Genomic DNA, 26557 nt, shown 5'->3' on the forward strand with positions numbered 1-26557 from the left:
AAAAGTATATTTAGTCAGTTAAAAAAATCTATTGTAAAATGAAAACAAATGTGAATGCTTCTCATCCTGAACCCTTCCTAAGATCTCTGGCTATTACAGTGCAAAATGCTCACTCCTGTGACATCAGTGTGACAATTATAATGTTCTTCCAGTAGGAAATCATCAGCCAGGTATCTTCAAACCCCATTAAAACTATGCAGTACGTATTTTGCAACACAACACAGCTACATATGATTAAACTTCCATGAGTAAATCACAAGGCATATCAGTCAAGAGACACATGGATCTGAGAGGTCATTACAGGGTTGCAGTGAATTACAGCTCAGGCTTGTAAATTGGAGAAGGTGGTCTGTCACCCCACCCATGTTGCTCACAACAGCAGTGCTGTCAAAGGGCAAAAGACAGAGAATTCTGAGCAGAGAAATTATCCTGAGGTGGAGGGATTTCTCTTCTTAGTATAAGGAGTGAAAAAATCAGGCTCTTAAGCCTACATATATTTTCTCAATAAGCAATTAGGAATATGATAACATAGGTCAATGAAATCATGCCTCAGGCTGACCATAACATAGAAAAGAGAATGGCTGGAACACAGGAGAGTTACAATCAGGGTCATGCATGAATCTTTAAAAGTATATAGTATTTGCACTAAAACATTTTAAGTAAATTTCTTCTCCCTCTTCACTTTCACTCTACTACAACCATCACATTTGTCTTCCTGTTCTTATCAGTTCATCAGCGTGCATATCACATTTACCACAAGCTCTGCTGTAAATTATGTTTATTATGATGCTTTGAATTAAATGCTTTCACCTCCATGTGGTGCTAAGCAAAACTTCACGATCAAGAACTAGTAATTAAGACAAACATAAAGAGAACACATTGATAATACAGCTTTTCTGAGTTGCCCTAGAAGGACACATATGAGCAACATCCCAATTTAACTCTGAAGTTAAGTGATCAGCTAGCTTTGAGGGTAATCCATAGAAGTTCATGTTGGCAGAGTCCCTTGGGAGGCAGTCCTGAAGGACAAAGGAGTCCAGGAAGGCTGGTCATTCCTCAAGAAGGTAATCTTAGAGGCGTAAGAGCAGGCTGTTCCTGTGTGCTGGAAGGTGAGCTGGTGGGGAAGCAGTCCAGCCTGGCTGAATAGAGAGCTGCGGCTGGAATTTAGGAATAAAAAGAGAATTTATAACCTTTGGAAGGAGGAACAGGCTACTCAAGAGGAATACAAAAATGGCATGAAGTTAAGCAGGGAGAAAAAAAATTAGAAGGGTCAAAGCCTAACTAGAACTGGCCCAGCTACTGTTGTAAATGGCAGGGCTAAGAAGAATCTTCTTCTCCTCATGGAAGCGGGGGGAAACATAGTGACAGAAGCTGAGAGAAAGGCTTTGCCTCAGTCTTTAATAGTCAGATCAGTTGTGCTCCAGGTACTCAGCCCCCTGAGCCAGAATAGAGAGATAGGGAACAGAATGAAGCCCAAATAATCCAAGGGGAAATGGTTAGTGACCTGCTCCACCACTTGGACATCCACAAGTCTATGGGGCCAGATAGGATACATCCAAGGGTGCTGAGGAAGCTGGTGGGGGTTATCACTGAGCCATTCTCCACTATCTGCCAGAAATCTTGGCTAACTGGGGAGATCCCAGTTGACTGGAAGCTGACAAATGTGACACTGATCTGCAAGAAGGGCCAGAAGGAAGATCTGGGGAACTGCAGACCTGTCAGTCTGACCTCGGTGCCAGGGAAGGTCATGGAGCAGGTCATCCTGAGTTCCATCACATGGCACATACAATAAAAACAAGTGATCAGGCCCAGTCAACATGGGTTTGTGAGAGACAGGTCCTGCTTGACCAATCTGATCTTCTAGAACAAGTTGACCCACTTAGTAGATGAGGGAAAGACTGTGAATGTGGTGTACTTAGACTTAAGTAAAGCCTTTAACACCATATCCCACAGCATTCTCCCGGAGAAGCTGACCGCTCATGGCCTGGATGGGTGTACTCTTCAATGGATAAAGAACTGGCTGGAAATTGGTGATGCTGCATTAAAATCAGGCGATTCTATTTTTTTTTTTTTTTTTGTGCCTTTTTAGCAGGCTGTCTCGAAGTATTTTAGGAGCCAAACCTGTAAATGTCTCTTAATCTAAAATAAACAGCACGCAGCATGACAGAAATGACATCTTGTGAGGCTCCAGGAGGGAGTAAAGTAGCACTGGCACACAGTTCCTTCTTATTCTGTAAATGTCATTACACTGTTTGATATAGTAACAGAAATCACTTAGCCAGTTGGACAGCACAGCAGGTCACTCTAGAAGTGATTTTAAACAATTTTAGAAAAAAATGTTTCACACATGGTAATACAAAATAAAAAAATAAGGCAAAACAGTCACAACTGGTTCCTAATAGTTTACTTACTCAGCACTTTGTTTGCCAAGATTATTGCATATGTACAAAACAAACTTGATTGCATGCTTCAATAGTCTTGTGAAACCACATGAACTCATTACATATTCATTTTGTTGTTCATCATTTTTTGTCCACATGCTGTACAGAATCCACAGTTGAAATCATATCCTGTCCACACTTGATGCAAAGTATATGAAGATTATGCTGAAGTTACTACCTCTTACCTGATGTAGAGCAGAAGAAAAAGATTTCAAAGTGTACTAAACATTTAGTGCTGTCATCTTCAATCCTTTGTTAAATAAGACAGAAGTACAAGAGTATCTATGGATGCACATATAGATCAACCAGTCAATACCATTAAGATACAGATAGATTGTATCAATCTCTTCAGCTGTGCAAACAATCATAATAAATGTCATATAGCAAACCAAACCAAAACATTTTCCACCATTAACATTCAACAGATAAGTTAAGAAAAACCAGACAACCAATAAACACAAACAACAACAACAAAACACTAACAGAAAAGCATATGATGGTGTGGCTGTTCCCATTTGTACACTTTGCTCTTAAAGCCCGTCATTTTTTAGTCACTAAGTGGTATAAAGAAAAAGAAGACAATGTAGCAGACCATTTTCAATAAGTTTTAGAGGAAGAAGAGAAGGATAGAAAGTCACCTGACAATTAACAAATATAGATATTCCACTCCCTCTTGTCTGAACAAAATGTAGGATGGTAGATTTCCCAGCCTCCTGTTGTTCTCTGCTAGCTTTTGTTTTAGATTATCAAATCAAAGGTCTTTTCCTTCTTTCATGAGAGAAATGCTCCAAAACATTTGCAAAGGAATGACCTTGACATCCTATTTAATCACCTCCAATACCACACTTCATGCCATCTACAACAGTACTGCTTAAGATGTCAGCTGTAACTGAGTGTCTCCTACTTCCCTGTTCATTTTTTGCTGTGTTCTTGCATTCATTCTAAGCTTGCACTGGAAGCATGAATGTTTTGGGGATGCCATTTACTACTAAATGTATTAAGTTATATTTTGGAGACCAAACCCTGATTTGCCTTTATCTGCTATCACAGTTATGTTACATGAACACTGTCATCTGGTATCTAATCAATGATGTTGCCACTTTTAATCTTTGTTATGGAAAAACAAAACAAAACAAAAACAACACCTGAAAAACATTTGACATTCTTTTTGTTCTTTAAATTTCACTGCTCACTAAAGCTACTACAGCTAAGAAAATTATAAAGCAATATCAGATACCTGTGATTTCCTGAAATATTCATAATCTACTAAGAGGAATATATGTGTGAATATCAGCAAACTAACCCGAAGTTTTCATGTACACATCATTAATTTCATCCTATAGCTGGATATGTGCAACTAGAAAGGGCATTCAGTTTGCGTCTAAGAATTATAAAGCTGGCAGCTGCCACAGGGGCATACATGATCAAAAGGATAGTAATGATTCCATAAGCAAATATATGGTTTGAGCCAGCTTTGCTGTCCTGGGCATTCCCTCTCTGTCTTCCTTCTCCTCCTATCTTCTCTGCTGGCGTCAGCGTATTTAAATGTGTTATTTACATCTTCTGTCCATCTCATCACAATAAAGGAGAAAACACAATAACTGCAATTGAGTTATTTCCAGAATGAGGATCTGCACAGACATACTGGGACTGTCCTGCCCTTAATTTCCTGTGATGTGAGGCAGAATTTAATAGCTTTACTAGTAAAATACACATTACAATGGTAGTTTCATCATGCTGTTTTTGGCACCAGAATCAGTATCTCTATGATATCTCTAGATTAGGTGGCATTGTGTGAGTTCTTAGACGTCAGTAAGAATCTGCTTCTTACTGCTTAATTATGATGAGGCAAGATTATGGTTTATTAAAATCACTAACTGTTTGCAGTGGGCTGTAACACTAAGACATCATAAAGGTATTATAAATGAGATAAGGGGGAAAAAAGGGTGAATGACACTCCATTTAAAAAAAAAAAAAAAGTTAGGAAAAGTCATACTGTTAAAATCTCAATGGTGACATGACAATAAAAAATTTTTGCTCATTTTACACGTTTTAAATTATAGTTCTCTGCTTTCAGCATTTCACCTTAATATTGTAGCATCTATCTTTGAAGCAATGTTTTTAGGAACTATAGTTTCAAAACATTTAGGATCTTCACATATTTTTAATCAATCCATATAAGTACCTTTTTTGCATTCTGAATTAATAAACTCTTCGGAACATTTGCAGTAATATAAATCTCTAATGTCTCATTTAATTATGTAACTGCTCCATATCTTTATTTTATAATTTCATAAAACCATATTGTCTAGTTGTTTCATGGAAAAAAAATACTGTAATTGGGTTTCTAACCAAATATATGTGGTATTTAATTAAAACATTAAAAAAAAAAAAGGAATATCAGCTACACTCACAAGAAACATTTTAACATAAAAGTGGGCTCAAAATAGATTCAGAATAGATTGCAGACAGCTACAAGTATATTGTGAGTTTTGAAATATGTGCAATGACAGCTGGTAGCACAGAGCCATCTATAAGCCTTAGATAGTTTTTATTAAATTGTTGAATTTTATTATCCAGAACCATGCATGACTCAAAGTTTTCCATTTCTTAGCTTGAAGCTAAAATTAAGATCTTACTCCAAAAGAGGTCTCTGTTTAGGTATATTTATCAATCTACATGGCTATTGTCCTTCTTAAAAACAATTATTGAGGAGTTTAGTGGTCTAGCTACAAAGTTTTTTCTTCTTTTCCACTTTTACTATTGGAATATGATGTTGTTGTAGCATGAGAATAGCTGTGCTCTTCCAAACTCGTAGCTTTATTTAGCAGCAGTTAGTAGTACAAGGGCATGACACCTAATAATAACTTGTAAAACCCATAAGAAGTTTGACTGTGGTAATTATAACTTCCATGTATTTTATGTCTTTGGCCTGTTGTTATTAAAACAATAGTTTTACAAACTTAAACTCTTAGTAAAACTTTTTCCCTCTTCTTCAGTCAGATTTTTGATACATTTGGTTTTTTTCTAATTATGCTGATTTTTTGGGGGGGTTGATTTTGATTTTTGTTCAGTTTTGTTTTGTTTTGTTTTTTCTTGCCTGATCACTACAGGACAAGGATGTCCCCAGAAAAATCTTTCATTTACATGATTTCAGACAACTCACTTTCTATGTCAAGGATGGCATTTTACAAGGCTACTAATTATATATCATCTTAACGGTAACTTTTAGAAGTAACAACTGCTGAAATACTTTCAGCTCTGCTAATTTTACTGCAGAGAAATCACTGTCTTCTCTTCTAACTGCTATTAAGAATTGTCACCTGGGAAACGGACTAACAATGCTATTGTAAGACTTTGTACTGTGTAACTAATACAGCATAAAATAGACTTCTCTTATATTTATTTAATAATCATAAAAGCTCAGATAAGACATAGCAAGCATCAGGAACGCAGATCATTTTCTGTATGCTGTGTGACAACTACATTACAACTTTTCTTTAACAAATGAAAGATTTCAGAGAGTTCAGAAAGTCTTTTCCATGACATCACTTGTTTTACAGGATTTCAATTTCCCTTACCATGCATGACATTTGACAATGGTGGCAGATAGAGAAAAGAAAGGGGAATACTAGAACCCCTAGTTGTATACATCCATTGAAAAATGTGCCTTGCTGAGAAGAGTTACATATCTATCAACTACTCAGGCAAAACCAAAGTTGTTGTATCTTCTGCTTTTTGTAATCTCTTTCCCCATCCTTCTTTCTCCCTCGGTCACATTGTACTCATTTCCCATGGATGTACTGACCAGAGCAATCTTCCTTACAAGCACTGTATACAGAACCTGCCAGAAATCCTTGGCATTACTGTCCTTTACATAATGACAACAGAGTGCTAAATTGTTTGGTTGTAATACCGTCAATCTCCTAAACAACAGTTATTGTTTTCATAACAAGGGGAACTATGAAATCTCCTTTGTAACACCAGAAAACTGCTATAAATTTTTTCTATTATGCTATAAGATGGGGAAGAGTATATGACTTAAAATAGTGCTATTTGCTTCCTGCAGTCAGTTTTCACTCCTGCTAATCCTGCTCCAATTTCTATGTGATAAAATAAGGACTGGAAAAAATTTTCAATGTGCAGAGTTATAAATGGAGATTTAAACAAAGATGACAAAGAATGTGAAAACAAAATTTTGTCAGGTCACCGTTATGGAGTTTTGACTCAGTGTTAAACAAATGTTCATAAGTGTATAAAATCACTAGCAATACATGCCTACACACATTGCTACTCATGAATTCTCAGTAATGTAGCCATTTGCTAAATGATCCAGTTTGCACCAGAGATGGTATCACAAGTGAAAGCCATGAAGTCGTTCATCAAGCTTTAAGAGTAAAAAGGAATATTAAACAAAGCAAATTCACTTTCTGATTGTCACGGTGTGACAGCATCTGGTGTGGATATTGTTAGTAAGAGAGTACAGATTGATACTCTGATGAGGAGTTGATAGCAAGAAGTTTAGCATGTCTTTGAAAAACAATTAGATGACTAAGACTGATGTGGTGGATACCACACTCTAACTGCTGCCTCAACAGAGAACCCACTCAATTCAGATGGTCAATGTTGGATCATGTCTTAATTTCAGACCTTTAGATTTTCCTTTCAGTGCCCTAGAAAACCAGAGGTATGAAATTTGCATTGCATAAAGAGAATACATAATGTTCGAAAACTCATCTTCAGTTGCACTTCTACAATGCCAATGACCACAGTGATTAAATGAGTGTAAAGCTCTGGCACAGCTACATTTTTATGTGGGTTAAATCTCATAATTAAAAGGGCAAATATCTGAAATTCACCAAAAGATGCAAATCGTCAGATAAAAAGTGAACCCACAAAGATGAACATTTCATAAAATAACCTGTACTAATTTATGATAACTTCTATTTGAAATAAATTAAAGCATTTAGTAGACTTGCTTTACAGTGTCATCATTTTCTCTTGCTGCTAGGTCAATGTGAATCTAGCTAGACACTAATAGCTGGATTCTATTTTTTTATCACCAAGAATAATAAGATATTTCTTTTACTGTACTTCATCAATTGCCAAGATGAAAATGATGTTCACTTAGCTTAGAGAAAATAATTGCCTTTGAGAACTGCAAGTCAACTAGAGTATCGCAGCCATGTCTTCATACTGCTCACTCCCTTCCATTTGGAAGGAATTATTTTATAATCTGATACAGTTTTGGCCTCAAGTCTAAAATTGATTGCATTTTATGTCATCTTTTGGAAGCTGACCTGTGGAAGTAATGTTCAAAAATGCTAAATGTCTTGGGTTTAGGCTGCCAAAGATGAGTCTCCACTGAAGTCATAATTGCCAAAGAGACCATTTTTGACCAAACACTTAACAGCAAAAATGTGTTATGGCGTTTTAATTATTAGAACTCTAAACAAAGGTTCATTCCAACTCCATTAACCTCAGCTTGAAGCAGAATAATCCACAGACTTCATCAGGAAAGGAAGCCAAAGAACATAGTTGGGGTCATTCATTCTATGGATCTTGAAAGAACTCTATACTATGTACTAAATGAAGACTATTTTGTTGATTTGCCTCTTACTTAAGACAAATGTCCTTTTCATTTTGGCTTGAATCCTCTGCTAGGTATCTTTACTGACTGAATGTGAGACTTAAAGCTGTTCTGCTTGCCTTCTTTATTCATATATATATCCACTTATATATATGAAATTGATAGAAGTATGTATTTATTTTTCTCTGATTGATCTCAGCATATGAAAAGCATATGGAACTTCATCTAAATGCTTTTATTTAATAAATTAGCAAAACATCATTGTAAATTTGAGAAACTTTTTTTAAGAACTGAAATTTAATGAACCTCAGGAAAATAACTGCCAAATCACATTATTAATTCAATTAATTATGTTCAGAGATATTCTAAATGTCATCAGTTCTACACAGAACAAAGAATGTTAAATAAAAGTGTACCTGTATCAGGCTAATGCAGCAAGTCAGTACCTACCTCAAGTTAAATAATCAGTGTTGAATATAGCTTAAGTTAATTATTACTTTAACACTATTGTGAAAGCTATATTTTCCCATTCTAGTATTTACAAACTTATATTGTAGTATTTTAGAAGACATTTCAGTATCTGATTTTTAAATACATTAGTCATACAGAAACGCTAGTGTTGTCTCCAAATGGGTTTCAGTTTCCTCATACAACATATGCTATGCTATCAATGGGTATAAAAATCAAAACAACAGAAAACAAGATGAAATCATAGGTATATGTTAAAATAACATGGAGATAATTGTTTTGTTCATAAATAAAAACTTAAGAAATCCTGACTTTAAGAGGCTGAAAGTGCTCCATGAACCTTCTAGAAGGTTTTCATGTACAAACTAGCTAGAGCTCACAATATAAATGCAAGGATTGCTTCATGTTTATTGAAGTACTAATATTTCTTTTTTGTTTTCTTCCTTCTGTCTGCCCACTGCTCATTTTGAATTGAATGCTAACTACTACTTTTTGCTTTTTAAACGATTTTTGACCTATGAAAATTTACAGCTGAAAATAATTACTCAAGTTTATCAACAAAATGGAACTATTGAAATGGAATACAGCAGACAGTATGCCTCACAGAAAAGATAACACAAAAGGAGGTCCTTTGAGTACTGCTTTTGCAAAGCACTCAGATATATATTTTATCTTAATTCCGTCCTCAACTCCCACTAACTTCAAGGAGATGAATATGCACTTGACTGCTTTGCTGCACAATGACAGGATTAGTCAAGTGCTTGAAACAAAACATGTGTTTATGGGCCATACAAAATACGAGTTCTAGTGTACCTGAGTATGTCAGACTGTAAATTATGGGAGTTCAGACGTAACTCAGTGAGCAGTGCAGCTGGTGAGAAGGCAGAAAATGGTAACTTGTTCAAGTGTTGCAATGTAAATTATTCCAACTCATGAATCCAAGCAATTAAAAAACCTGCATGCTTCTTTGCTTAGGCTGAAATTCCCTAGGTAGCTGCAACTGTTTCTACACATGCTGCACAAATTGCCAATATCAGAACAGGTTGATAGTGATCTTCTTTTAAACCTTATTGAATCCAGGAGCTAGGGAAAACAGTGCGGAAGTTTCCCAGAAGTCTCAACCAGAAGTCCTCTAACGGATTCCAATCATCCTTAACACAATTTCAAGTGGTTTTTCTCTGCTAAAAAGCTGCTTTCAGTGATGTAAAAAGTTCTCTTTAAAGGAACTGGTGTCTAATCCTGGAATAAGAGATGCTGTTCTGTGAATTGATGCAGCCTTTCGGATCTCCTGAGGATGAGACTTTGGCATCTGATGAGAGAGGTTCGGCTGTGTCAGGGTAGGAACACCCGAGTACACATATAAACAAACCCATAGATGCCTGGAAGTATGTACAGCAGCTCGGGATCTGTGGCAGCCTGCAAGAGTTTTCAGAATGCTTCTTTTGAAGATAGGCGGAATTACAAGAATAAATAGTGTTACTTGAATTCCCCACATGAAAATGTAAGTAGTAGCATTTCCTTTCACAGATATGAGAATATTGTGCTCTAACACTTTGCAAAAAATTATTGCTGTTGATTCCCATTCTCATCGAGTGAGTTTTGCAGCATTATAATAAAAATTAGGAAAAACATAGGTCATTGATACCAAAATCCACTTGGAAAGTCGTATCTTTATTATTTCCTGATGCTTAGAATAGTGAGATTGGTAAATGGAAGTTGGACTTCACTCCAGTATCCAGGAATGTATTCAGACAGGTAAAATACAACTTGTGAGCAGTTACACTGTCTTGCACACCTGAGCAGCTGAAAAAGTTCTGTCTTAGTAAATGATTCAACATTTAACTTCCACTATATTGTTTAGTAGAAGTTTTCTGTGTTTTAAGAACTAGAGACACGAAGAAAAATACTATCTAATTAACATTGCATATAAGCCCTAAGCAAGTTCAGTTTATAAATGAACAATCAAGAGGAGAACAATAATTGTATTTGTCATAACTTTCAAACAAAGTTTGCATGTTCACATTACTGTGAATCTATATATTTGTTTCCTTCTTACTACATCTAAGAATTCATCCTCCAAAATGTCACTGCTGCCACACTGCGACATATTCATTTATGATAGGGCTTACAAAACTTCAAGGTGTATGATAATTAAAGTGTAACTATATAGCCACATGTACTTCCTTGAAACTTACCCACATGACCAAAGAAAATATGTGATTTCTTTTTAAGTTTTATCCTATGCAGAGAATTGAATTACGCAGATACACTCTTTCTAAGACTCAGATCCATTTTTAAATTGACAGCTTATTAATTAATGGATATAAGGCAAGCTGGTAAAGCATAATCAAAATATTTTAAAGGTTTCTTTAAGGAAAAGTTACAACCTCCCATACACTATATTTCCAGAAGCAGTGAATGCCCTACAATAAGAGTTATGGTGGAAACATGTAACTGCTTAATCCCAGAAATAGCTACCAAGCTATCTTTCTCATTTATAATGGCCTTTTTAAATCTTTCATGCAATTAATCTCCCCAACACATTGCGTTCTTACAGTTTTTACTCACTAGTCATAATTATGTTACTACCAGGAAACAGCGAGTTTTCAAATTAAATGCATGCACAGAATGAAAGCATCACCCAGACCAAATATTCTACTAGAGTTTAGAAACCTTGGCAAGTCTAATAAATCTTAATTGCTTCTTGTTCTTGGTCACTCATGGATAGCTCCTGTAATCTACTCAGTCTGCTGGTTACTATGCTCATCATACCCCACTTTCAATGCCCTTGGTCCCTAGTTTGCAAAGTGGTTTTTGTATTTTGGCACAGATCCACAGAGGAACTTTGGATCTGTGGTTAAGTGCACCTATGTTTGTTGTTGTTGTTTTGTTGTGTTTGTTTGTTTGTTTTATCCTGGAAGCACAACATCAACCACAGATTTTAGCTGATGCCCTGAATAAGCTGCAGTACAAAGCACCTCAGAACAAGGTGCAAACCAGTCACCCTGCTGCAGAAGTCAGCAGTGAGCACTTGCAGATGGTCTGCCACCTTTCTGGCTGAAAGAATGCCTAAGTCTTCTATGCAGTTACCCTGGCACACCCATTCATTCTGGTGGGGAATGATCAGAGGAAAGCAGGAGATCCTACATTATGTCAACTAAATAAATGAACCTGTGGATTTTCAGGTAGGTTTCCATAAGTTCTTATTACAAAAAATATGATCATAACCCCGTCTGTGCATACTACTGTAGGTACACTACAAACATACTACCAAATCATGCCTTCCCTCCTTCTCCTAGCAAAATAGATGGAGAAACGTCTCATCTATGAACTCCATAACTGTTGAAGTCAAGGGTTTCCTTAGTCTCCCAATTTCCTAGGCAAGTGCCAGGATCATTACATCTGTATATCAGGAGTAGCTAATGCGCATTATGATTAGAACGGTATTCTTCTCTGCTTGGGCAAGCAGTCACCTAGCACTGAAATCAGCAGTTGTTCCTGATTTCTAAAACTGCAGTGTTACAACACTGAAAGCTGTGATAACTCTGGGATACCTACAGGGTCATAATGGAATCTGCTGGCAAAAAAGGACAACTTTAGTTCAATCACAAAATAGAAACTTACATCTCTCCTGCCTATCCTAAGAACTAGAGGTGTGGAAATCTGTACAGTGCAAAGAATGGTGGGGAGAAAACTGTGCCAACATGAATATTTACCCTATTTCAACTGGTGTTTTCTGGGTTTCTAATGGAGTCATAAGGCCTTAATAGTTTCTAGAAATGTCCACACATTATTTTATTTTTGCTAGATAATTAGAAACAGTTGCTCACTTAATATTTTTATTTAGACCTCAGTGTAATCTTGAGCCAAATTCATCATTGGTATAATTCCACTGACTTCATCTAATTATGCCAAGTCTGAAGCTTTTCTTTTGTAATTGTTTCCTGACAAGACTTTTAGAAGACTCGACTATGAAGCAATATTTATAGTGATTGCTGCAAGTGCAGATTCAAAATTATGGTATTGTGTTAAAAGCTAGAGACCTCTGTTTGAGTAATCAAATCTCTTTGTTACAAATGTAATCATTTGAGTCTGACTCACTTTGTTCTATTTAAAGACTAACTGAAGACCTGCAAGAGTTCACTTCAATAAGCTGATATCACAGTTTTCATTAAAGAGACAGAGAATGATATTACACTTTGCTTGCAATTGATAGTGCTAGAAAAGCACTTTGCTGGGTGTTAAGTTTTCTGTAATTTCACAACTCAAATCTAGATTTTTGTTTTCATAAAAATGTATCTTTGTATTATTTTACTGCCTCTCTCTGTCTATATATATATATATGTATATATATATAAAAGCCAGCCGTCATCCCTCTCCTGATTGCTATAAAGGATGAAGTACAAATAATGAAAAAATCTTAAAAGCTCCTAGATGTTGCTGGTGACCAATACCGTTGCTGGTGTTCAATTTGTTAAGCTTGAACCACAGTAAAAAGGATGAAAGAAATATTAACAGGTCAGGTTAACCAAACAATGAAAAACCATCAGGAAATGCACTTAGCCCACCTGTTTCCTTGGTCAGTCATCTCTATTAATCAAAATATTAAAAATAGAACAAAAACAGAGTGTTAAATACAGCCTCTTGAGATCTCCCTCCTTTAAATCAGAACCCTAAGATCTGGACATTGATCTTTGTCTTTGATCCAGAGCAGAAAATAGCCTGTTTTCTAAAAAGCAATTAACGGTGTGTAAGGCTTTGCCTTTCAAGCCTCCAGCCAATGTCGGTGAACCAAACTTACTACATTTGATCTATTAGTGGGCTGTCCGCTGTGGAGTAAGTCAACCATATACAGTTATACTTAGAATAGCATCACTTTTCTCTAATGCAAAAGACAAGGAAAATGGAAGAAGTGGTAAAAAAATTAAGAACAACCAACTGGTGCAAGAAAGTACTCTCTTTAGTAAACCGGTGTAAAGGCACCCATAACATGGCAGTTATCTCCTGAATTTGAAAAGCTATGTAGCAGAAATGGTTCAGGAAAAGGTTTTTATATAGTTGTGTATTCAGTGACAGTTGGTGAGACTAAGAAACTGTATTTTATTTACTTTCAAAAATGCTGCTATCTGCTCCCAGGTTGTGAAGAGCTAGAAATCATCCCAGTTTTACAAAGATAGAGTAAAAATTTGATAATAAAATCTTCTTATACTATGAAACCTAGCAACAGTGTGGAGTTTTACTGCTTCAAACTGTGCTACTTATCAATACTAACAGGATAATTGAACTGCATTTTAAGAAATACGTAGTGCTTGAAATCTGCATCTCAGACTATTTGCATTTGAGACACACATACATAGTTAAAATTTGAAATAGATAATTCTTTCAAAAAAAAACAAACTAGTGACACAAAGATACTGTATGCTGCTGCAAAGCAGCTTTAAGAACACTTCAGGAAATATTTTGCAAGATTTGCAAATAATACACAAAAAAATGTCTGTGGAGAGAATTACCCCTCCTCATATAACTCATCCTAAAAGTTTGAAATCCACTCTCTGCCATTTCTAAATGCTTGCAATTTAGCTGCTGCTGTAGACTCACACTAAGTCCTGAATTAGTCCCTGGAATTAACCATCACATGAAGGTATGGACAAGCCATTTTAGCCTTTGAAATAAGAAGCATGTGCTTGCCTTGCCTACTAGTATAAATCAGAAGGTTTTGGTCTAAACAGAAATTGAAGTGGTGAATTGTAACTATTACACACAAAGAAATTAGCAACACAGAAGGCTAGTAGTGTTGTATCCAAACTGCCACAGCAACATCAGGTTAGGACCTGGCAGCCAAATGATCAAAAATTGACTCACAACAAAATCAAACACAGTAGATCATTAGGAAAGCAATAGATGACAAAACAAAACATTGTGCCACAGTAAAAAATGTGTGATGTAAGAGTACCTTGGAAAATGCAGGTCTGATCTCCATCTCAAAAAGGTTCACAAAAGGCAATGAGCCTTATGAAAAGTATGAAAAGGCATGAAAATGAGAACTAACCAAGCATAATAGAGCTCTTCCTCTTGGAAAACAAACAAAGACAAACCCACTATTTTTTTGTCTAACTCCTCCTATGTTTATCCCTAGAAATCAATTTTGGCTACTGGCTTTGATGGACACTGAACTCCCTGGATCTTTTTGTGTGTGTGCGCTTTGCTCATCCTTACAGTGCAGCTGACATAACCCCATTTTCTGCTCCTCCGGTCTCCTCAGACACCCACTCTGCTACTCAAGCATGCTCTGCAGCTTGCATTAACTCCTTTGCTGAGGAATCTGCAGTCTAAATTAGCAAGTTTAAAGACAGGTCTTGCAGCACAGTGGATTCACATAACAGAAGTGAATAGACAGAGTGGAAGTGATTCATTTTTAGTGCTGAAAATTCTAGCTTAGTTTGAAATATAAGCATATTTTACAATAGTTTTCCTGATCAAGGTATGACCTCATGAGTGTTCTGGCACAGGGTAAGCCAGATGACCCACTGAAGCACTGCTGATGGTTTCTACACTCAGTGGTTTCTGAGACTGAGGTCTTTGCTGCAATGCTTTTTAGTAGTTGTCCCTTTCTGATGTCCTGAAAGCAAACCAGAAAGCAGCAATATGACTCCAGGAGTCATAAATATGTGAAAATTGTCCAGCTAGATATAATTCCCTCACCGCATTTTTCTCATGTGCCCAGTATTATCAAGTGGCACCAATCCCTAGTGCCATCTATTGGGAGTTAAGGGTACTCAAAGCCACAGCATTCTCAAAAGGTGTTTAGAATTCATCCTGTGCAAAAGCTACATCAAATACCAAAAAATTAATCTTCTCTTATTAGACCTTGGAGAATTGTCTGTGCAATAAAGCAAAGACTACAAAACAGGCTGAGCTGTAATAGCAAAATTCCCCAACATATTTTCCTGCTGCCCGCTCCCCCATCACACAGACTGTAACCATTTCAGGAAAGCTGTAAAAAGTATTTAATTGCTTGGGTGGTATTTGCGTTCTAAATGTAGAATTAAAAATCTCTGTTTCACTGGTTAGACACTCAAAAAGCACTTTGAAATTGCGAACACTCAATGCCTTTCAGCATAACAAAAGCTTTAAAGGTACAGTAGTCATTTTAACACTATCTCAAATATCCTTCTCTTATTCCAGAGGGCAACAGTGGAAGGAGAGAGCATTTGTTTTTTTCATTAGGGGATCACACAGCTGTGACAGTTGGAGTGACATGAAGGGCAGCAGTGCTTCTCAGCTGTGTGATTGCAGACACCCTGAGGAGCATTTACTTACTTTCCAGCTGCTTGTCCTTTTTTTACAGAAGAAGAAAAAAGGACCATTCTATCATTAGTTCCCATTATGCTTTATAACTGAATGAGCCAAATTGCACATTTGGTGATTCTACAGAAAGAGAGTAATGAGGTCAAGGAAATCAGCAGGAAAGGTACAACAATATCAAAATGTGACACCAACCTTCAGGCTACTCGCCAATTATCTAGGGCCTGATTCTGACAATGCTGAGTTCAGTAGCTCTTTCTCCTGGGTAGTCAAACATTCACAGCTGGGGTCTCCTTGTTCAAAGTCATTAAGGATCAAGCTACTACTGTCAGAAAATGCCCTGAATCGGAAGGCCACTGATCTCCACATTTCAAAGGATATGGACTTCTCTATGGAAGAAAATAAGATTTTGAAGTCATCTCAGTCAGGACCAAGCTCATGGCTGTAGGAAGGGACCTCCAGAGATTTAAAGATGAAAAAGCGATAGAGATGGTCTACTCTAGTTTGAAAGAGGTTTCTCTGTGGAGGTTTTGCAAAGAAACACACACACAGAGTGCAGGAAACATGAAAAAGGCAGACATTTGTGTACTTGCATTGCATGAATGCTGACTGTACAATTTCTAGTCTTCACCAGCCATCATTACAAACTAGCATATGACATGAGGGCAACTGGGTGGGGGGCAAGCTGCTCTGTGACTCTGAGGTAGCAAGCCCTCCTGCCTCAAATCTCACACACAGATTACAGAGTTAAAGCACAGAATCCTAACTCCTATTTCCCATGGCCCCAACAGCAAATCAGTCCCTGGAACTTTCTTTTTTTCTGTCATTGCACATATCATCCCCAGGTGGTCAGACTGCTGGGTGGCTGTACTCCAGAGAGTGAGGGAGAAGCTGCCATGCAACACTGGTGCTGTGGGACATTTCATCCGGTAGGACACAGTTCTCTGTTGCAGCCTGGCACTTTGACCTCTCCCCCATGTGTGTTACACTTATCTTCAGTCACACACTCCAATACGCTATTGCCTTAGGCAGCCACTTCAAAGGTTTGCAAATATAGGTAGAAATATTCTCCTCCAGAGACTATTACATATCTCTTGCTGCTACTGTTCTGGCACTCCCAATGCAACTTGACATGCTGCAGACAGCAGCCATGAACATTAGATAGTTCATGCACACTCATAGGGAAGTGATACTGCAGAACTAGTAAAAATGGTTTTTTAAACACTTAATTTAATGCAGCATTTAAGCTTCTCTGAAGACATGACCATCAGAGGGTGGCAAAACCATAAACAGAGACTGGTAGAACATAAACTTTCTCTGTAAATTATCTAAGGGGCAGAATGCAGCCCAGAGTCACAAGAAACAATCGCATAGGTGTCTCTCTGCACATGGCCAGATGGTTCCTTCACTGAAATTTTCGCCTTTATATATGTATATGTAACAGTTTCTTTTGAATTAGGGGGCTGAAAATGACTGATCTCAAATTTAGATATTAAAGGCGGTTGAGCTATTTCGCAGTCTCACAGGACAATCACACAGGGAGGGCTTTGGATTTTTTGATAATGGCTGGTTTTGTAAGACTCCAGTTCGGACAGTGATACGCGGGAAAGGCTTATCTCGCAGGGGCAAAAGGAGGCTGGGACAGGAATTAGCTGGGATCATTTGGAGAGCTTTAAACTAGGCTCGAAGGGGGATGGGGTTGAAGCTGGGCTTGTCCCAGTGGGGCAGCATTCTAGAACCAATGAGGACCAGGTGGCCTCCTGTACCCCTAGGGAGAAATCGGTGTGCTCAGCATGGTCCCTGAAATGCCTGTACACCAATGCACGCAGCATGGGGAATAAGCAGGAGGAGTTAGAATCCTGTGTTCGATCAGAAGGTTACGATCTAGTGGCAATTACAGAAACGTGGTGGGACAGTTCACATGACTGGAATGTGGTCATGGATGGCTACGCCCTTTTCAAGAAAGACAGGCCAGCCAGGCATGGTGGTGGAGTTGCTCTTTATGTGAGAGAGAAGCTACAATGTACTAAATTCTGCCCAGGAGCGGATGAGGAGCAAGTTGAGAGTGTATGGGTCAGGATCAAGGGGCAGGCTGGCAGGGGTGATACTGTTGTAGGTGTCTATTACAGGCCACCAGATCAGGCTGAGGAAGTTGGTGAGGCCTTCTATGGGCAGCTGAGAATGGCCTCACAGTCTTAGGCCATGGTTGTTGTGGGTAATTTTAACTTCCCTGATGTTTGCTGGAAGGACCATTCAGCCAGCCAACCAACCACCGTCCAGGAGGTTCCTCCAGTGCACTGACGATAACTTTCTCATGCAAATGGTGGAGGAGCCGACCAGGAGAGGAGCGCTGCTCGATCTCATCCTCACTAACAAGAAGGGTCTGGTTGAAGCGGTAAAGGTTGAGGGCTGCCTGGGTTGCAGTGACCACGAGATGGTGGAGTTCAGCATCTTGTATGGTAGGACCAGTGCAATAAGTAGAATTGCAACCTTGGACTTTAGCAGGGCTAACTTTGGCCTTTTCAAGCAATTGCTGGGAGAAATCCCATGGGCAAGGCTGCTTGAAGGTAAAGGGGCCCAAGATAGCTGAGTGGCATTCAGGGATTTCTTCTTCCAAGCTCAGGATCAGAGCATCCCCACACGCAGGAAGTCAAGGAAGGGAGCCAGGAGGCCTGTGTGGTTGAATAGGGATCTGTTGGGTATGCTCAAGCAGAAGAGGAGAGTTTACAGGTCATGGATGCAGGGGCTGGCCACTTGGGAGGAATATAAGGCTGCTGTTAGAGGATGTAGGAAGGCAGCTAGGATAGCCAAGGCCTCCATAGAATTAAACCTGGTGAAAGGGGTCAAGGACAGCAAAAAGAGCTTTTTCAAATACATAGGGGATAAAACTAACACCAGAGGCAATGTAGGCCCACTGATGAATGAGGTGGGTGCCCTGGTGACAGAAAACACAGAGAAGGCAGAATTACTGAATGCCTTCTTTGTCTCTGTCTACTCTGCTGGAGGCTGTCCTGGGGAGCCCTGTACCCCTGAGACCCCGGATGAAACCAGGTTAATGGAGGAGTTTGCTTTAGTCGATGAGGTCTGGGTTAGGGAGCAATTAAATAGTCTGGACATCCATAAATCCATGGGTCCAGATGAGATGCAACCGCGGGTGCTGAGGGAGCTGGCTGAAGTCATTGCTAGACCGCTCTCCATCATTTTTGCCAAGTCTTGGGAAACGGAAGAGGTGCCCGAGGACTGGAAGAAAGCAAATGTCACTCCAGTCTTCAAAAAGGGCAAGAGGGAGGACCCGGGTAATTATAGACCGGTCAGCCTCACCTCTGTCCCTGGGAAAGTAATGGAACGGCTTGTCCTTGGTGCCATCTCAAGGCATATCAAGGATAAGAGGGTTATTAGGGGCAGTCAGCATGGTTTTACTAAGGGTAAGTCATGCTTGACCAACCTCATAGCCTCTTATGAGAATGTAACAAGGTGGATGGATGATGGCAGAGTGGTGGATGTGGTCTACCTTGACTTCAGTAAAGCCTTTGACACAGTCTCCCATAGCATTCTAGTTGCTAAGTTGAGGAGGTGTGGTCTGGACAATAGAGTAGTGAGGTGGATTGCAAACTGGCTTAAGGAGAGAAGCCAGAGAGTGATAGTCAATGGTGCGGAGTCTAGCTGGAGGCCAGTATCTAGTGGAGTGCCTCAGGGGTCAGTACTGGGGCCAATATTATTCAATATATTCATTAACGGTTTAGATGAGGGAATTGAGTGTACTATCAGCAAGTTTGCTGATGACACCAAGCTGGGAGGAGTGGCTGACACGCCAGAAGGCTGTGCTGCCATCCAGCTGGATCTGGACAGGCTGGAGAGTTGGGTGGGGAATAACCTGATGAAATTTAACAAGGGAAAGTGTAGAGTCCTGCATCTGGGCAGGAACAACCCCAGGTTCCAGTATAGGCTGGGGAATGACCTATTAGAAAGCAGTGTAGGGGAAAGGGACCTGGGGGTCCTGGTGGACAACAGGATGACCATGAGCCAGAACTGTGCCCTTGTGGTCAGGAAGGCCAATGGCATCCTGGGGTGTACTAGAAGGGGGGTGGTTAGTAGATCGAGAGAGGTTCTCCTTCCCCTCTACTCCGCCCTGGTGAGACTCCATCTAAAATATTGTGTCCAGTTCTGGGCCCCTCAGTTCAAGAAGGACAGGGAACTGCTGGAGAGGGTCCAGCGTAGGGCAACAAAGATGATTAAGGGAGTTGAGCATCTCCCTTATGAAGAAAGGCTGAGGGAGCTGGGGCTCTTTAGTTTGGAGAAGAGGAGACTGAGGGGTGACCTTACTAATGTCTATAAGTATATAAAAGGTGAGTGTCCTGAGGATGGAGCCAGGCTCTTCTCGGTGGCAAACAATGATAAGACAAGGGGTAATGGGATCAAGCTGGAACACAAGAGGTTCCACTTAAATTTGAGAAGAAACTTCTTCTCAGTGAGGGTGACAGAGCACTGGAACAGGCTGCCCAGGGAGGTTGTGGAGTCTCCTTCCCTGGAGATATTCAAGACCCACCTGGACATGTTCCTGTGTGACCTCATCTAGGTGTTCCTGCTCGGGCAGGGGGATTGGACTAGGTGATCTTCTGAGGTCCCTTCCAATCCCAAACATACTGTGATACTGTGATACTGTAACTGAAAAAAGCTTATGTGGGTTGTTTTTTGGTTTATTTCATTCTTTCTCAGACAACTTGGTGCATAACTAACAATGAACATAACAGGAATTCTATATTTCAGTGATCTGTTTAATTAGTTAAAAGCCCTAAAGTTGTTTCTAGATAAAGATCCTAAAATGTATTTTAGCACAAATTGTGAACACATTGCTATATTTGTGAAAATGTGAAAAGGAGGTGTTTTTTTTTCCTCTCTATATTTATTAAGCTTCTTTTCTTCTTCTTTTAATTAAAGATCCAATAATTAATTCTTTGTTCCCATTACATGCCAGTGACCTGCACTTGTGGTACGTTGATTCATCATTACCCTTGTTAGAATAATTAAACACCTGTGAAAGTAAAACTAACTCAAAACACATTTCAAGGAAAAAAAAGTCCCTAACATGAAAAGATTCCTTCAGGGATCAGAAGTTCTGATCCTACATATAAAGCAAGTTGCAGAAAGTGAAGCCACATAAAACTATGTCTTTATCATATTATGATTTTTTTTTTTAATGTCTGATATGCTGTTAAAGGAGATGCACAGTCTTCAAAGCTTCTGATAATGGAGAAGAAGCATTAACCATTATGCTTGCAATTACATTTTTGAAAACTTTCTAATAAAATCTACAATGGTCTATACTTGTGTCTGAAAAATGTATTAGACTCAAAGTAATCTCTGCAAGTATTAGTGTTAAAAGCACAGGTATTTATGAATATCGAGAACTTCTTTTTAACTCTGTTTCTATATGTGCAGAAGAGTAGAAAATCAATAAAAAATTTCAGTTAGTTTCTAATCCCTCTAATCGTTAAATAACAGCATTGTCCCAGCTCTCTGATGCCCTGTTCACAAGTGCACAACGTACTTCTGTTATAAAAGATGATAGATCTGGTAGCTCATTTGCATTTGACAAGTATTTCCCAAGGGACAAAGCTCCTGGCAGAGACAGAGAAGTCAAAATGTAGTACTTCAAATGACAAAGTAATAGTAGTAGTAAAAGAAACACAATTGTATCAAACTAACAGTTGCAAGTATCATGGTAAGATGGAAATATAATGAAGAAAATGTAAAAGTCAGTGATGGGGAATAGACTTAAGTTATTTTGACTTAACAGCAAAGTTTTACCTGTGAGGATCATCAAGCGTAACGCCCTCATTCTGACATGAACATGGAGCTCCATCAGCCTATGTCTCCATTCCTGCAATAAGCTCACACATGTAGATTCCCAGCATAGAAAGCCTTAATAAGTCACTGGCACTCTGCAGTGTCATCTACTTATGTAGAGATCATTGCAGAATAAGGACTTTTATGCTTACTGCCCCCCACCCTGTTTGACAGAATGTATTGTTGGCACCATATGTTCCTTCCCTGGCTGAAAAGGTAAGACTCTAAATAAGATAATGTTATATAGAGACCTTAATATTACCTGAGTACCCGATTTTCTGTGCCAGCTGCAGCTTCAGGATTCTGGGGCTTCATCAACACTGCTCATCAGAAATCAGACCGGAAAAATTGAGGATTTTGTCTTCCTGTGAACCAGAGCCTGTCAGGTAAAAGAGATGATATGGAGCATACCTAATTTTTGAGGAACTCACACTCACATAAATCTTTCTATCATGGTTTTCATCAGCAACAAACGCCACACAAAGTATTCCTAGAATATAAAAAGGGAGACTACTTCAAAAGATAAATAGGAATTCTGCAGATAAATATAGATTATGATCTCCATCAAATAATATGCTTGAGGATAGCATTCGCAAGATAGCTTGGGTGAATACTTTTTCACAAGATGCACTTACTAATGATTCTGTTTATTAAAATAAATATAAGATATTTTGAAGAAAGTTCATATTTATAAAATACATCAGGAGTTTCAAACATAATATATGCTCTAATATCCATTTGGTAATTGTTGTTATTTTTAAATCACATTTCCCAGTTTTAGGGTTCACATTATCTCCAATGTGTCTAAACCCCAAAATAGCTGAATAACCTAGAGCCCAATCCCGAAGCTGATATTTTGAGCAGACTGATTTACAGGGATGAAATTCCATTAAGTTTTCCTATGGATATAACTGTAGAACTTTCCATAGTTTCGTCATGGCCCAGCTTTGAGAGCGTGTTTGGAGCAAAGTGTTTCCCCTAGACAAGATTTTTTCTTTGAATCTGTGGTCAGCTGCAAAATATTCTAAAATCAGTGTAGCACTGTGTAGCATTATTAATTTCCTGATGTTAACAAGTGCTGTATACAAACAAAAAACATTTGTGAAGGCCACAATGGACAATATAGCAAGAAGATCCTGATATAGTACAAATTGGAGCCACTAAATCCACAGCTAGTGAAGTGTCATGCTCATTAGTCTGGTACATAAGCTACTAAGTCTTAATTCCCTTCCCAAATAAGACAGGTTATATTGGGTGTCTTTAAGATTGCTGCCCAACACCTGTTTTCAGGAATAGTAAAGGCATATCAATCCTGTATCTATTTCTTTCCACGGTGTAGATATACATGCGAAGTAGCACTATTTAGTGCCAGAACCTTAGGAGGTGACAATCAAGAGGGCACAATATTGTGCTGTTACATCAACTACAACCTGAGCTCTCTGTCTGCACAGAAATGTTGTACAAGTAGAGTATCCACAACTGATATACATCCCAGAGAACACCAGTCTCTATGTTATTCCCATGCCTTCCTTCTTAGACGGTCAAAATTGGTCATATGTCCCTTTACTGTGAAAAATGTAGTAGTTTTAGTGTTTTCACTTTAAACATAGACCTACAGCCATGGCCAAGCAATGTCTGAGTTAGTGCTATAGAGGAAGTTCAAGGTCAGCATAAAAAAACATTTTGTAAGTTTGCAGATGGTCCTTACAGACCAGATCTCAGGCATGTTATCTGGGAATTGCAGGGAAGCCTACACAGCCCCTCATGCCGTTGTTGTCTTAAATCAGTGTGCCAGTCAGCAGAGCTCTATTTGCCAGCTCTAATGCCTTGTGTTGCTCAGATACTTGGTCAAATTCTCTCCTGCTATAACTGCGAGGAATTTTCAGAGGCTTCAAAAAAACCTGTGCTTACTTTGCAAAGCTATAAATTTGATGCCTGGAGAAGCAGTCACGAAAACTAACATCAGGCCTTCTTCCTCCTCCCAAGCCTCCCCTGTTGACAGCGGAAAGAGAAAGACTTCAACAGAGGACAGTTTAAATCTATGCTCAACAGCTCATTAAAGAAATCTTTTTCTCTCCATAGACTATAAAGGGAAAATAGTGATTTTAACTTGCTGCATCTGAAGTTACCTTAATGCAAATGTCATCACTGTTATAATATTACCCAAAATACAGTGGTTTTATAAAACCACTATACCTCGAAAATAATCAGAAAGTACCTGTATAAAAGGCTAGTCAAATGCTAGCTTGTGTGAAGTATCTAAAAAACTCTAGTAGTGCACACTTCAGCCTCTTATAAATACCACTACTGTCATGCTTAATAGGAAATACCTAGTACATAGAAATGAGGATCAGCTCTTTTAATGCTTGAATACTGTGTGTGAATCAGGAAGGATCTTTATTAAAAGTCTCGATTAAAATTAATAAATGAAAAATATGCAGCAATTTGCTAATGAAAATTGCATCTCTTGTAATTAGCTTTAACAGCTCGTCTTAAAAACAGCCACAATGGTAAATTATATAGAAATACTACGGTATTGAATTCTGTTAAATTGTAAACCTACTATTGGAATATTAAGTTTAAATGTATGGAAGAGGGTTGGAGCACAAATCAAAGAAACAGAAAACAAAATTCATTATTTTGAGTCATGAAAGAATACTGATATAAGGTGAATAAAGCAGTCAATTCTAATCTAGACTATTATGTCTGTATCTGTGCAGTTCTACTGCAATGAAGTTCCCGAATTATTATAAAGTTGTTGTATTCTGCAGTCTAGAAATATCAGTGAGTATTGGACAATGTCTGGATGACTTTTTAAATGTACAGATATTAAAAAAATAGAGATGTTTGAAAGGGAAAACCATTTTACACCATAAATCTCAGAAAAAAAACCCAACAGGTATTAAAAAATTCTCTTCAGATTTTTTTAAATTAAAATTTGATAAAAGGCAGTAATTTTTGGCTTGCTTGACTTTCTCTATGTTTCTAAGTTTCTGTTTAAAAGAGAACAAAAAAACAAACCAAATCCAACAAAAAAAAAAAAAAAAAAAGCCACACCATTGGTTCTTTTCAGGTGGCATCTAAAAGGAACAAATGAAGAAAATCAACTATGAACTCCCAGGTTTAAATACCATAATTTTTATGCTAATACGTATTTAACCACTATCAATAAAACCAGATTCTGATCTCTTCTTTTTAGTCAGCTTTAAAAAAAAAGCTTATAAAGGTTTCACACCTAGACTCTATACTGACTCAAAACTGTTTGTACTTTCTACATTCTCTATTCTACTGCTAGTGTAAACCTGTACTAGTACAGGGTATTTAACCCAGTAGCAATACCTCCTGAGAAGTAATACATGAAAATGAAGAGTGGACTTCATAAGGATTAATTTTTTCTTTTTATGTCTGCCAATAGCACTTCTGGCCTCACTAAGCAGTGACCTGGAGCGTCACTAAAGTTTTATACGTTCTAGGAGAAAAAAAGGGGGTTGGTGGAGTTCAGCTGTTGAATAAATCTTCCCCTTTGTCACTGACACAGGAGGCAAGCCATATGGCATCAAACCTCATCTGTGTAATTCCTAGCAAACACTAAAACCCTTATTTGGGTCAATATAAAATATTCCTCATGAGTGCTTTGACCAAATCATTGAACTAGACCAGATGTTTGCAAACTTACACATTGTCACAGTGTTTACCTCTCTTTCAGTCTCTTCACTCTTAATCTAACATGGTGATTTTAAAAATACTAGGAAATTTAACCTGTCCTCTTGCACCAATGAAGCTGGGAAGGGTATTTATTTCAATACGGGTCAGGTCTTTTTTTCTTTCTGAACGTGTGGTCTCACAATGCTGGATCTTAGGCCCAAGGCTATAAAACAGAAGCAGAGAATGCAGGGAGAATCAAACTGTCATTCTGTCTTGTGTTTAAATGGCAGTTGTGTTGTTAAACATGAGGCAAGCAAACAGTAAGTCCACACTGACATACTGCTCAGTCCCAGTGAGACAATCCTACAAGATTCCTCCATGACTTGCAAGCCCTCTGTCCTACCTGGCATTCTGGCACTGATGGGGCAACCAAGTGAATGAAAATGAGTACCAACCTTGTCGCAGAAAAGGGATTTTGGTCCTGAAGACCATGTGGCATGATATGAGGGCATGGGGGTCAGACTATGTCTTTGTAGTAGTATCTTGAAGGATATATGTTGGCAATTAAAGTTGACCCAAATTGGCATGCTCCAGAGTGCCATTTCACCTAGACTGCCTATTGTTAATGGTATGCCCTGGGATCTCTAAGACTTGGACAGTTCTGGCATTTCTCTCACACTGTACCAATCAAGTCACTCATAATATCCCAAGAGTGATCCAAAGATAAGGCACAATTGAAAATTTCAGAACTCTACCTATGGACTTTCACAGTGTTACACTTGGAGAGGTGTAAATGCAATGACTGGGACACAAATGACTGTTTATGAACGTTATTGCTTCCTTGTTATTTCTGTAGAATATTACCACATATTCTATACTTCATTTTCAGCAATAATATCTAGCATACCTGACAGACAGGATTCTCAGTGCCTTCTTACTGGTACTTCACAGGATCCAAGTTTCAGACAGCACATGCAAAGATATTATAATACTTCAGCAGACGAACATGGTAATCAGTACTAAAGTTTTCTTTGGGAAGGAAAACAGAACAATGAAGGACAGATTATTAGAACTGCCAAGTGAGTCTAAGGTATTCTCTACACTCAAGGGTGCCTAGACACCCTTCAGAGTTAAATGTCTGTCAGGAAAGTGCCTTTCAAAGCAAAATTAACGAAACCTCCTAGAAGTTCTCAGGCATTTTTGAAAGAGTATGTGGTGCGAAGAAACACAGAATCATTATGCAATGCCTGTCACAACCATC

At 38.4% G+C, this 26557-nt stretch overlaps 1 long non-coding RNA gene across 1 annotated transcript; it reads right to left on the reverse strand.

Moving 5' to 3' along the window:
- On the reverse strand, positions 1-26306 carry LOC139827439 (uncharacterized). The gene is made up of 3 exons (XR_011737977.1): positions 26204-26306; positions 21914-22030; positions 1-1157 (listed from the first exon to the last, which is right to left on the reverse strand). It is a non-coding gene; the product is annotated as an uncharacterized lncRNA (long non-coding RNA).
- Positions 26307-26557: the final 251 nt, after the last annotated feature.

Source organism: Patagioenas fasciata, chromosome 2, assembly GCF_037038585.1.
Source record: "Patagioenas fasciata isolate bPatFas1 chromosome 2, bPatFas1.hap1, whole genome shotgun sequence".
Classification (NCBI taxonomy): domain Eukaryota; kingdom Metazoa; phylum Chordata; class Aves; order Columbiformes; family Columbidae; genus Patagioenas; species Patagioenas fasciata.